General features: G+C 42.2%; 1 pseudogene; it reads right to left on the reverse strand.

Moving 5' to 3' along the window:
• Window positions 1-11,626: 11,626 nt before the first annotated feature.
• LOC144688965 (ATP synthase F(1) complex subunit epsilon, mitochondrial pseudogene) lies at window positions 11,627-11,889 on the reverse strand (annotated as a pseudogene).
• Between the last annotated feature and the right edge of the window lie 1,383 nt (window positions 11,890-13,272).

Genomic DNA, 13,272 nt, shown 5'->3' on the forward strand with positions numbered 1-13,272 from the left:
GGCAGCTGTCTTCAAACTGAACTCAAAACTGCTGTTTCTTTAGTTTTTCTCTGTGTGTTGGTGGGTGGGACCTGCCTCTCTGGAACGCTGTTGCTAGGCAACAGCGCAGCTTTTTTCTACTCTGGTTTGCTTAATTTCTCTTGAGGAATCGTAAAACTCATTAGAAATGCAGGCACCTTTTGAAGTGAAACTAAAACTCAACTTGACCTTGCCTTAACATACAAATACAGAGATACAAATCAAACTTAAACTTTAAAGCTATACCTTATTCTTAATACATCCAAATACACACTAAACTTACTTAAACTATCTTTATTTCCTAACACTCTGCAGAGGTGAGTTCCCCATGCATGGGAATGCTGAGATAGAAAGTGTATGAGAGGTAAGGAAGAGATAGGCTGGAGTGCCAAGCCTTAGCCAACTTTCTGAGTTCATTGAACTTTGACACTATGTTGCAACTTTTGGGATGGAATATGTTGCACTGCTTTCCTCTTTCACCTTGCTCCATACAACCTGTACTACTTCCTTATGGATCTATTTGCCTTCAACACCCAAAAATCTTGCTATTCTATCCCATGTCGAACTAAAGGGCCAACACAGTTTTTCCCTAGGATCTGGAAGCCTTTGCAGTTGCTGCTTCGTGGTTCCAAGGCATGCAAGTGTCTGACATTGGAGATGTGGAACATAATTAAAATATTTAAATCAGGTTCCCATAGTACAAGTGGGATCCTGATTTAAATTGAACAGCATGTTTTCCAGCGATCAGAATACCCACCAGGGAAAGGAAGGTGAGGACTTCAAGCTGAAGTATGTAAGTGCTTCTTACAGCACTCTTTGTGGGCCAGCCGAAGCAGGAATATTCCTCCCAGTCCCTCCAGGGCACCTTTGGGCTGCCTTTGTTGATCAGGCCTCTCTCTGCCCCTGTAATGGCCACCACTAGGAACTTCTGGTTCTCCTGGCTCCATAAGAAAGTCAAAACAAGGAAAATTGCTTATCACAGAATCACAGAACAGTTACAGTGCAGAAGGGGGTAATCTTTTTTAGCCTCATCTGGCCCTGAACCCTCTTCATGCTGGATGGCTCTGGTAGAAAAGCCATAGCGACTTCCCTGTGCAGCACTTGGATTGAAAAAGAAGTTGGGCCCTGATTATGTCATCAGATTCTGATCTGCATATATAAAAAAGAATCCCACAGGTTTCAATTGGATGCCGCCTCAGTGGTTAAAAATCAGAAACCTAGAAAGACAGTGTGACCTCAGGTAAGACCCACAAGAAAATGTAACTGTCCACCTGTCTGATTTTGGCAAGTGGCAGGATTAAAATCACCTCTTTCATCTGAGAATTGCAACCCCACTCATCCATCGTAACAATACTGTTCCCAAATACCATCCACAAAGCATTTCTCATTTAAGTATCAATCCAATGCTACAATCTGACTTATGATGATCCAAAATCATTTCAATTAGAATGCATGCAAAAAAGAGGCTACATTCAAGCCCAGGTTGGAGGAATGAAAGCATAATGTCTTATTGCAGTTCACCTGACTTGATTTTCCAAAAATTCAATTATTTTGTTACCTGCATGGTGCTTTCCCTTTCTTTTTCCTGAAAGATTCATCCACAGTAGAAGATTATTAAAGAACCAGAGGGAATACTTAAGAACATATGTCACAACACATATGGCTAGATGCAGAAACACTCCTTAAACAATCCATTTCAAAAATACAAAAAACAATGGAAAACAATAGTACTTAAGACAACTGGAGTTTAGCAGAGCCACTGAAGCCTTTTCATCAGATGATAAAGTTATCAAGTAACTGTCTAATAATTGTAAATAAATAAGACACATCACAATGGTACATTCCAATTTTAGATTCCTGCAATCACAATCTTCGTTTGAATTTATACTTATTCAGTGATGTCACAATATATTGTGGTGACAGTGTTACAACTATTGTGATAAAATAATACTTTTGGTGAATAATTATCTGACAGAAAATACCAAACTAACAGCCAATGCCATAATTTAGAATCTTAGAATCTTACGGCACAGAAGGAAATTATTCTTCTTAGTGTTCTGTGCCTCTTTGAAAGGACCATCCAATTAGTCTCAGCCCTGAACTTTCTCCATAGTCATGCACATTTTTCCTTTTCTAGTATATATCTAAATCTCTTTTGAAAGTTACCACTGTCCCCACAGTTTATTGTCTGCTATATGTGGTAGACACTAAGCAAGAAATTTAAGAAGATAAGTTTCAGTTCAAAAGGGTACTCACCTCCTTCCAAAGCACATGCAACTGTATTGGCTCCAGTGTCCTAGAATATATGATGGCTGATTAATGTATCCAGTGAATGACTAATTGATCAAGATATACCTCCGCAAAACATGCTGAAGGGAATGTCTGGTTGAGCCAAATATTCATTGGGCTAATAGCTTTTTGTTCCTATCTTGCTAGTTTTAAGGCACTTGTAAGCTTGGATTGGGAGTTCAACTTTAACTACAGTACAAACTGCATGGTTTTTCATTCTAGAAGAACCAGTCTAAAAAATAAAAATGAAACTGCCCTGGTTATTTCAAACTTCCTAAAGCATGAACAGTGCTACATGGCCAGTTGAAAGGTGATTGGACACTTGCTTGACTGCCTGAACTAGCTAACTCTCTTAATACCAGTGAGTGGATACTACAGTTCACTTCTCTTTTTAATTCAATGTCAGTTAATTTAAGTTACTAGATAATTTGAATGCTTTCTGCATTTTAAAAAAAAATTTTGATAAAACATGAATACTGCATTTATTACAAATGTAATTACAGTAAGATGTTACAGTCTTCTATATTATCTATTGTAACACAAAGATTTGACCTTAAAATTACAGTTAGAAAATTCAAAATCTTGAATTTTGCAAGGGTACGAATTAAAGGTGAAAGAACCAACGGTAACATGAGGGAAAAAAGATTATGCAGCAAGCCTTAATGCGGCAAGTGCTTATAATCTGGAATGCCCTACCAGAGAGTGTAATGGAGACAGATTCAATCAGGACTTTCAAAGGGAAATTGGATAAACCATTTGAACAGAAAAAAAAAATTGCAGGGCTACAGGGAAAGGGCAGGGAGTGGAACTAGCTGAATTGCTCTTGCAGAGATTTGGCAAAGACACAACAGGCTGAATAGCCTCCTTCTAAAATAAAAATAAAAAGTACTGGAGATATTCAGCAGGTCGGGCAGCATCTGTGGAGAGAAACAAACTTAATGTTTCAGGTCGAGATGACCTTTCAGCAGAACTAAAGAAAGATGGAAATGTCATAGGTTTTTTAATTCAAGTCAAGCAGCTGGTGAGTTCTCTCTGTTGGCTCCATTCCTTGTTTTATTCTTTGATTGGATGTGAGCACCACTGGTGATGCCAGCATTTGTTGCCCTTCCCTAATTGCTCTTGAGAAAATGACCATGAGCAGCTTTCTTGAACCATTTGGTGGTGTAGGTACACCCACAATGCTGTGAGGAAGGGAACTTCAGGATTTTGACCCAGCGATGGAGAAGAAATGGTGATATAGTTTTGAGTCAGGATGCAGTGTGGCTTGGAGGGGAACTTATAGGTAGTGATGTTCCCATGTGTCTGCTGCCCTTGTCCTTCTAGGTGGTAACGGTTGCAGGTTTGGAACTTGCTGTCAAAGGAAGCTTATTGAGTTGCTGCAGTGCATCTTGTAGTTGGTACACACTGCTACCACTGTGCACTGGTTGTAGAGGCAGTGAAAGTTTAAGGTGTTGGATGGCGTGCTGGTCAAGCAGACTGTTTTGCCTTGGATTGTGTTGAGCTTCTTGAGTGTTGTTGGAACTGCACTCATGCAGCAAAGTGGAGATTATTCCATCACACTCATGACTTGAGCCTTGTAGATGGAGACGTATTTGCAGAGTCAGGCGGTGAGTTACTCGCTGCAGAATTCGCAGCCTCTGATCTGCTTTTGTATTTATATGACTGGCCCAGTTCAGTTTCTGATCAATGGTAATGCTGAGGATGTTGATAGTGGGAGATTCAGTGATGGTAATGCTGTTGAATGACAAGGGGAGATGGTTAGGTTTTCTCTTGTTGTAGATAAACATCGCAATTTTTGTGTGCAAATGTTACTTGCCACTTAACGGACCAAGCCTGAAAGTTGTCCTGTTCTTGCTGCATGTGGACATGGACTGCTTCTTTGTCTGAGGAGTCACAAATGATGTTCAATTATCAATGAATATCCCACTTCTGACCTGATGATGGAAGGAAGGTCATTGATGAAGCAGTTGAAGATGGTTGAGCCGAGGACACTACCTTATGGAACTCCTGCAGTGATGTCCTGGGACTGAGATGTTTGGCCTCCAACAGCTAAAATCACCTTCCTTTGTGCTAAATATGACTCAAACCAGTGGGGTTTTCCATCTAATTCCCATTGACTTTCATTTTGCTAGGTTTCTTTGATGCCGCACTCGGTCAAATGTTGTTTTGATGTCAAGGACAGTCATTCCCATCTCATCCCTTGAATTCAGTTCTTTTGTCCATGTTTGGAGTAACGTTGTAGTAAGGTCGGAAGCTGAGTGGCCCTGGCAGAACCCAAAATGAGTGTCCATGAGCAGGTTATTCCTATCAAGTGCTGCTTGAAAGCACTGTCGATGATACCTTCTATAACTTTGCTGATGATTGAAAATACACTGATGAGCTTGTGGATGGTTTGGATTTGCCCATCCTTTTGTGGACAGGACATACCTGGGCAGTTTTCCACATTGTCTGGTAGATGTCAGCGTTGAAGCTGTATTGGAACAGCTTGGCTAGGGGTGCGGCAAGTCCTAGAGCACAAGTAGTCCTGCTAGGACGTTGTTAGGGCCAGTGGCCTTTGCAGTATCCTATGCCTTCAGCCATTTCTTGATGTCACATGGACTGAATTGAATTGGCTGAAGACAGGCATCAGGAGGCCGAGATGGATCATTCACCCAACACTTCTGGCTGAAGATGGATGCAAGTTGTTGCCTTATCTAGAATCTTTATCGGAAGTACATAATTGTTTAGGATGCAGTATGTCATAACTGTTCCTGAAACCCTAGTGGGTTGGTATTGCAGTTCTCCAATCTATGGAGGCGGCAGAAGTGTGCCTTTAGAATGCCTGCACTGTGCTCAACAATATGTGTTGTGGTACGGGGATCATGATATCTTTCCATTGCAGCATTGGAAGGGTTAGAAACAGGGGCCATTAACCAGGACAATGGAAGATAATCTTTGTCACCAAGGTGCCAGCCAGATGATTGTTTTTCACCCTCAATCAGAACAGGGATCCTCTGACTGAACACAATACCAGTTTGTTGAAAAGTTGGCATTATGCACAAGATCACATACTGCTAATTGCATACCTCATGTATGTTAAAGAATTGGAGACATTTGTGATTTTAAAAAAGTTTAAATGTCAAGCCAAATTACAGCATTATCATTAGGACCATGCACCCCAGGAAAGGCCGCCCTATGATAAAAGTTTAAAGGTCTCTAATGATAATGCCAAGGTTATAAATTGGCATGCCTTGTTGAAAAGTGCATCAGTAACTTAGCTTCAAGTTGAATAATGCCACAGAAGTCAGCAGTTCCAGCCTGAAAGGGCATTGTGGAATAGAAATTGTTGACTAAGGTGACTTTCAGCTGGATGGAGAACACAGGGCTTATTGAGAGGATATTGCTAGTCTCATTACAACAGGACATGGAGTTCCTACAATGACTCTTTATCTGACCATAGTCTTGTCAAGCAGGCCTCTTCTGGTATATACACTTAATGGAGTGTTGTGGTACATAGGGTCTAGTGGAAGGTTATCTCCTAGTTCACCTACTTCTACTTTGGTGCAGTCTTATCTTGTGTGCCTTTCTCATTTCTTCTTCATCCCACAGCTGTACTCTCACCATCATGGCCATCATTGTGAAATTGAATTCAATAAAAATTATGTTAGCATCGTAAAAATTGACCTTGGATTCCCAACTGATCCACTAATTACTACTGTGACTACACTTCATAAGTACTTCATTAACTGTGAAGTGTTTTGGGATGCCCTGAAGTCATGAAAGTCAATATTTATTTGCATGTAATTTTTTTAATGTCCTTCAGAGAAGGGAACCTTGCTGTCTGGCCTGTATACTCCTCAACCTTCTATTCTTCAGGTATAAACACACCCAACTTCAAAAACCTTGCCTTATACCACAAGTGCCTAAGTGAAATGTCAATTTAGATGTTACATTTTCCAATATCTTCTATGGCAACCAGAATTATAAACAATTCTCCAGACCGGGCGGTTTAATCCTCTGTACAAACTCATAATTACTTGCGCAGAGTCATGATTTATTCCTCTGATGGTATAGTGCAAAATCCCATTTGCTTTCTCTATTGCTGCTGCAATCTACATTGATGCATCCAAGAATCTGACCATGCTCACTCCTAAATCCTTCTATTGATTTGTCTCCTGGTAATATCATTTACCAGGACACTTCCAGTGTCCACGGTGACCATGTGTGCAGGAGGTGTCTCCAGCTACAGCTACTTGAAATCTGGGTTTCAGATCTGGAGCTGCAGCATCCGCAGAGCTGAGATCTTTGTGGATAGCACGTACAGTGAGGTGGTCACACCATCGGTAAAGAATGCACAGATAGAAAGGCAATGGGTGACCGCCAGACAGAGTAAAGGCACTAGGGAGGTAGTGCAGGAGTCCCCTAGGTCCATCTCCCTCTCTAATAGATTTTCCATTTTGGATACTGCTGGAGGAGATGGTTTCTCAGGGGAAAGCAGCAAGAGCTAAGTCCGTGGCATCATGAGTGTCTCAGTTGCACAGGGGGAGAAAAAAAGAGTTGGAGAGCAATAGTGATAGTGGATTCTATTGTAAAAGGAACAGATAGGTGAGTCTGCGTCCACAGATGTGACAGCTGGATGGTATATTGCCTCCCTGGTGTCAGGGTCAAGGATATCACTGTGTGGCTGCAGGACGTTCTGAAGGGGGATGGTGAACAGCAAGAGGTTGTGGTCCATATCGGTACCAACAACATAGGTAAAAAGAGGGATGAGGTCCTGCAAGCAGAATATAGGGAGTTAGGAAATAAATTAAAAAGCAGGACCTTGAAGGTAGTAATCTCAGGATTACTCCCAGTGCCACGTGCTCATGAGATCAGGAATAGGAGAAGAGATCGGATGAATGCATCGCTGAAGAGATGGTGTAGGAGGGAGGGATTCAGATTCCTGAGGCATTGGGGCCGATTCTGAGGAAGATGGGACCTGTGCCAGCTGGACAGGTTGCACCCCAGAAGGACTGGGACCAATATCCTCACAGGGGTATTTGCTAGTACTGTGGGGGAGGGTTTAAACTTGAGTGGCAGGGGGATGGGAACCTGAGCGGGGAGACACAAGAGAGGGAAACAAAGATAGAAATGAAAAACAGAAAAGTAAAAAGCAAAAGTGGAAGGCAAAGGAAACGAGGGCTAGCAGCAAATAGGGTCATAGTACAAAAGAAGATGTGTAAAAAGACAAGTCTAAAGGCACTGTATCTGAATGCACGGAACATTCGCAATAAGGTAGATGAATTAGCAGTGCAAATAGATGTAAATGGGTATGATATAATTGCGATTGCAGAGACATGGCTGCAGGGTGACCAAGGCTGGGAACTGAAGATTCAAGGGTATTCAATACTTATGAAGGATAGACAAAAAGGAAAAGGAGGTGCCATGGCATTGTTAGTTAAGGATGAAATCAATGCAATAGTGAGAGAGGATATTGATCAGAAAATCTAATGCAGAATCAGTCTGGGTGGAGCTAAGAAGCAACAAGGGGTGATAAACATTAGTGGGAGCTGTATATAGGCCTCCAAACATTAGTGGTGAGGTAGGGGACAGCATTAAACAGGAAATTAGAGATGCATGTAACAAGGGTGCTACAGTAATCATGGGTGACTTTAGTTTATATATAGACTGGGCAAACCAAATTAGCAATAATGCATTGGCAGATTAATTCCTGGAGTGTGTATGAGATGGTTTTTTTAGACCAGTACATCAAGGAACTGACTAAGGAACAGGTGTCATGAAAGTATAATAGTTTTCATAGTATTTTTCTGGTTTATTGTGAAGTAGGTTTATGGGAGTAAGTATAGTTGGGTCTGTCTGTGTGTAATTTAATTATATGTGTAGTCAACAGAGTGCAAGTTTAAATCATCAAAAGAAGCTAGGTGCTTGACATGCTAATGAGTAAATACGGATGCTGGCTAAGTATGTAAATGTGAAGGGAATTTGCATTTTTAGATAAATGAGGGGATATTTGAATTTCAAAGGGATTTTAGTTTTTTTTATTCATTCACGGGATGTGGGCTTCACTGGCTGGGCCAGCATTTATTGCCCATCCCTAGTTGCCCTTGGGAAGGTGGTTTTGTAAAAAGGAAATCATGTTTAACCAATTTATTGGAGTTCGTTGAAGGAGTCACATGTGCTGTGGATAAAAGGGAACCGGTACATAGATTTCCAGAAGGCATTTGACAAAGTGCCACATCAAAGGTTATTGCAGGAAAAAAAGCTCATGGTGTAGGAGGTAACGTATTAGCATGGATAGAAGATTAGTTAGCTAACAGGAAGCAGAGAGTTGGCAACAATGGGTCTTTTTCTGGTTGACAGGATGTGACGAGTGGTGTGACAGGGATCAGTGCTGGGGCCTCAACTTTTTACAATTTATATAAATGACTTGGATGAAGGGACTGAAGGAATGGTGGCTAAATTTGCTGATGACACAAAGCTAGGTAGGAAGACAAATAGTGAAGAGGATGTAAGGAAGCTACAAAGTGACATAGATAGGTTAAGTGAGAGGGCAAAGATCTCACAAATGGAGTATAATGTGGGTAAATGTGACATTGTTCATTTTGGCAGGAAGAATAAAAAGGAAGCTTATTATCTAAATAGTGAGAGATTGTGGAGCTCTGAGATTCAGAGAGATCTGGATATCCTAGTGCATGAATCACAAAAGTTTAGTATGCAGGTACAGCAGATAATTAGTAAAGCTAGTAGAATGTTATCATTTAATGTGAGGAGAATTGATTGCAAAAGTAGGGAGGTTGTCCTTCAGTTGTACAGAGCACTGGTGAGACCACATCTGGAGTACTGTGTACAGTACTGGTCTCCTTATTTAAAGAAAGATGTAAATGCATTAGAAGCAGTTCAGAGAAGGTCTCCGAGACTAATACGAGGAATGCGCGGGTTGTCCAAGAGCAAAGACTGGACAGGTTAGGCTTGTATCCACTGGATTTAGTAAGAGGTGACTTAATTGAAACTTTTAAGATCCTGGGGAGCCTTGACAGGATGGATTTAGAGAGGATGTTTCCTCTTGTGGGAAAACCTAGAACTAGGGGTCACTGTTTAAAAATAAGGGGTCGCTCATTTAAGACAGAGGTGAGAAGAATTTTTTTCTCTCAGATGGTTGAGTCTTTGGAACTCTCTTCCTTAAAAGGCAGTGGAAGCAGACTCTTTGAATATTTTTAAGACAGAGCTGGATAGATTCTTGATTAACAAGGCAGTGAGGGGATATCAGGAGTAGGCAGGAATGTGGGATTGAGGTTACATTAAGATCAGCCATGATCTTATTGAATGGCCAAGTGGCCTACTCGTGTAATCCCTATGTACCTATGTTCGTATGAGATCTCCCTGTGTGGCCTCCAAATGCATATTCCTCCATCTCCCACACTCCACTTCAACCAGCTTTCCAAGATTCACAAATAGAGCTTCCCAGGCAGTCCCTTTGCTTCAGCCTGCTCTTGCCCCCTCAACCGATTTCTTCCTATCTCTACCCCATTTCTTTCTCCTCCTGTACAGTCTCGTCCGACTGACATCTGCAGCTTTAACACTTTTCAGTTTCCTGGCTTTAACTGTTTCCTTTTGACTATGGATGCCCAATCCTTCTATATTTTCATCCCCTGTCAGGACAACCTGAGGGCTCTTCATTTCTTACTTGATTAGAGACTCAACCAGTCCCCATTCATCACCACCACCTTCTGCCTAGCTCAAATTGTTCCCACATTGAACAACTTCTCCTTTGACTCCACTCACTTCCTCCAAATGAAAGGTATTGCTACGGGAACTAGTATATGTCTAGGTTTAGCACAGTTTTTTGTGAAACATTTTTTGTTCCTGTCATACTCAAGTCCTTTCCCTCACCCCTTTTTCCAGGACATCAATGAGCACATTAGTGTCATTTCTTGCTTGTGCCCTAAACTGCAGATTTTCATCAAGTTTGCCTCTAATTTCTACTTTTCCCTCACCTTTACATGGTCTGTCTCTGACTCTTCCCTTCCTCTCCTTGACTTTTCTGTCTACATTTTTGAGGATAGGCTATCCAAAAGCCCACTGACTCCCACAGTCACCTTGATTACAATTCCTCCCATCCTGCTTCCTGTAACAACTCTATTCCATTCTCCCAGATTCTCTGCTTCGATCACATTCTGATGATGCCAAGTTCTCTATCAGTCCCTCTGATATAGCTTCTTTTACCTTCAACTGAGGATTGCCATCCACCGTGGCTGACAGGGTCCTTTTCCAGGTCTGTGCTATTTTCTGTACTGTTGTTCTCAGCCCTAAACCATGCTCCTAAAACCAGAATGGTATTCTTCTTGTCCTCACCTCCCCCTCCAGGCTCCACATTCAACGGACCATCCTCTGCCATTTCTGCCACCTCCAGCATGATGTCACTACCAAACACATCTTCCCCTCCCCTCTTTGCATTCTAAAGTGACCAGTCCCTTAGCAACACCTTGGTTCATTCCTCAATCATGCCTAACACTTCCTCCCTATCCTACAGCACCTTCCCCTGCAAATGCAGGAGATGCAACACCTCTTTCACCTCCTGACTTCCCATTGTCCAGGGCCCCAAACATTCCTTTCAGGTGAAACATTTGTACTTATTTCAGTTTAATACACTGTATTTACTGATCATGGGATGGTTTCCTTTCCATTAAGGAGACCAAACACAGATTGGGCGACTGTTTTATTGAACACCTCCATTCTGTCTGCATTTGCAATGACCCTGAGCTTCTGCTGCCTGTTGTTTTAATTCTCCACCCTACTCACTTTCTAAACTCACTGTCCCTGGCTTCCCATACTTTTCCAATAAAGTCAAGGGACAGCACCTCATCTTTCAATTAGACACTTCAGCACTCAACGTTAAATTTAACTATTTCAGATTATAACCACAAGCCCAATTTGTTTGGACAGTAGATGTTGGGAATGAGATTTCTATTACCATTTACACCTGCTCTAGACCCACTCTTTGTTTCTTTACTAGTCCCATTGCCATCCCCTTTTGCCTTGCACTATTTTCCTTCTTAACATTTAATCTCTCCTACCTTCCACCCTATCACAGACTTTTCCCAATGAGAGGGAAAGTTTTTGTGCTACTTGAGGTGAACACATGTAGACAGGTGGCTCCATTAAAGGGACAGCTCAGGCATTTAGCTCGATGTGCTGTGTTATGAGCATCTAGCACAAAATTCTGCAGCAATTTTTTTTCTTGGTTAACATATGAATCCTGTTCTAAACTTGATTATTGATTATTCTCCACCTCCATGATTTGGCCATTTGCCTTGAAATGTTTATTTTTAAATAAGATCTATATTTTTAATTAACATTCGGTCAGTTTTGCAGACAGAGTCTTCAAATGGATTTGCAATTCCATCTCTCAGGATGATGGGTCAAAGTTCTCATATTCAAAAGCTCAGGTCTCTTTTAGCTTGTTGACTTTAACATTTACATCTACCGCTTTCTTTGCCTCTGCTTGGTACTGGGGCTTTAGGTCAGCCCTCACCGCTTGTCCACAGATTTGAGAGTACTGAATGCAGCTCAGGCCGGCCTGCCTCCAGAACACCGCCATCTTCACTTCACTCCTTTCACCACCTCGGCCAAGTACAGCAAATGACGATAAGGTTGGAAATCCAAGGGGTCAACAATGTTGATGAATTGGACTGCAAAAATATACTGGTTTGCTTAATTTCCTGCCTTCTGAAGCTGGATTCATCTCATTGGCTGGCACTTGAGCAGTTAAGTGGCTGGTAAAGTACTTGAAGGGCACAGAATGAGGCTTATTTGAAGATCAAACCCTGAATTTCTGGGTCTCTGCACGTAAAACTAACAAAATCATACTGAATAATCCCACCCAATCAAATAATGAAGAAACTAGCATTTGTCTTTGCTGGATTTTATACTAAGTAAGAACTGGTGAGATTAATATTATTAGAACTCAGATAGCCAGCGGTGGAGGAGAGAGCTGGAGCCTCGTATTTATACATTTACAGAATTTTATTTACAGAGAAATACATTACAAATCATGCACCTCCAATCCAACACAGTTTCAGCCTACTAATATATATATGCACGGGTGAGGCCCCAATTAATGCCTACCACATGAATACAATGAAACACCCAATTGATATACAATTAACAAGCAATGCAATTTCAACAATGGAAACAACTTGCAATCTGTTTGGAAAATGTCAGTAATTGGCAGCAACCCGGAACCTGCAATAACATTGCCCCTTAACCATAAAATATAGGGAGGTGAATTTCTGTGGATGAGAGGAGATGGGAGGGGTGGTGATGCGGGAAGGGAGGGATGGGATTCTCATTTGTCCACTGTAACTTTGATTCCAGCAAGCCTTCTTACAGGTGTTTGAGGAACAGTGTACTTAGGGATTGAGGTTTATTATGCAGGTGAGAAATGAGAAATTCTTCTGTGGAGGACCTGGAACCTCATTTCAGGGTTGGCATCTGCTGCCAATGTAGCACAGATGGGCGAATGGGAGAATCACCCCCATAAGTTCTTCATTGCACACAATGATATGTTCATGGCAGAATAAAATTAAAACCCTGTGGACATTTGGCAGTACTTTGAAAATATGGGCAAAGTTTTTCCCTCGTCGGTTGGGCGCGACGGGCAGGCCGAGGAGCGGCCACCAAACCACCCGTGATCAGGCCCCGACTGTGACTTCACACGCGGGAAACGCGGCTCCACACTGGGTGGGAAGAGCCATGCAGGGGTGGGGGCCTGTCAGCCGTCGGGTCCAATGGCGACCCGGCAGCTGGTTTAAAAGCAGCCCAGGCAGCTACTGGAAGGCTGCCACAGACAGCTGAGCTGGCATGATGGACCCGAGTGAAGCTGGACACGGCAGGCAGGAGGGCGGGTCACCTGGGTACTCAGCCCCCTGCTTCCCTGGAGGGGGTGGCTGCCAGGAGGGAGACCCTTGTCATCAAGGATGGGAGGAG

Source organism: Cetorhinus maximus, chromosome 1, assembly GCF_964194155.1.
Source record: "Cetorhinus maximus chromosome 1, sCetMax3.hap1.1, whole genome shotgun sequence".
Classification (NCBI taxonomy): Eukaryota; Metazoa; Chordata; class Chondrichthyes; order Lamniformes; family Cetorhinidae; genus Cetorhinus; species Cetorhinus maximus.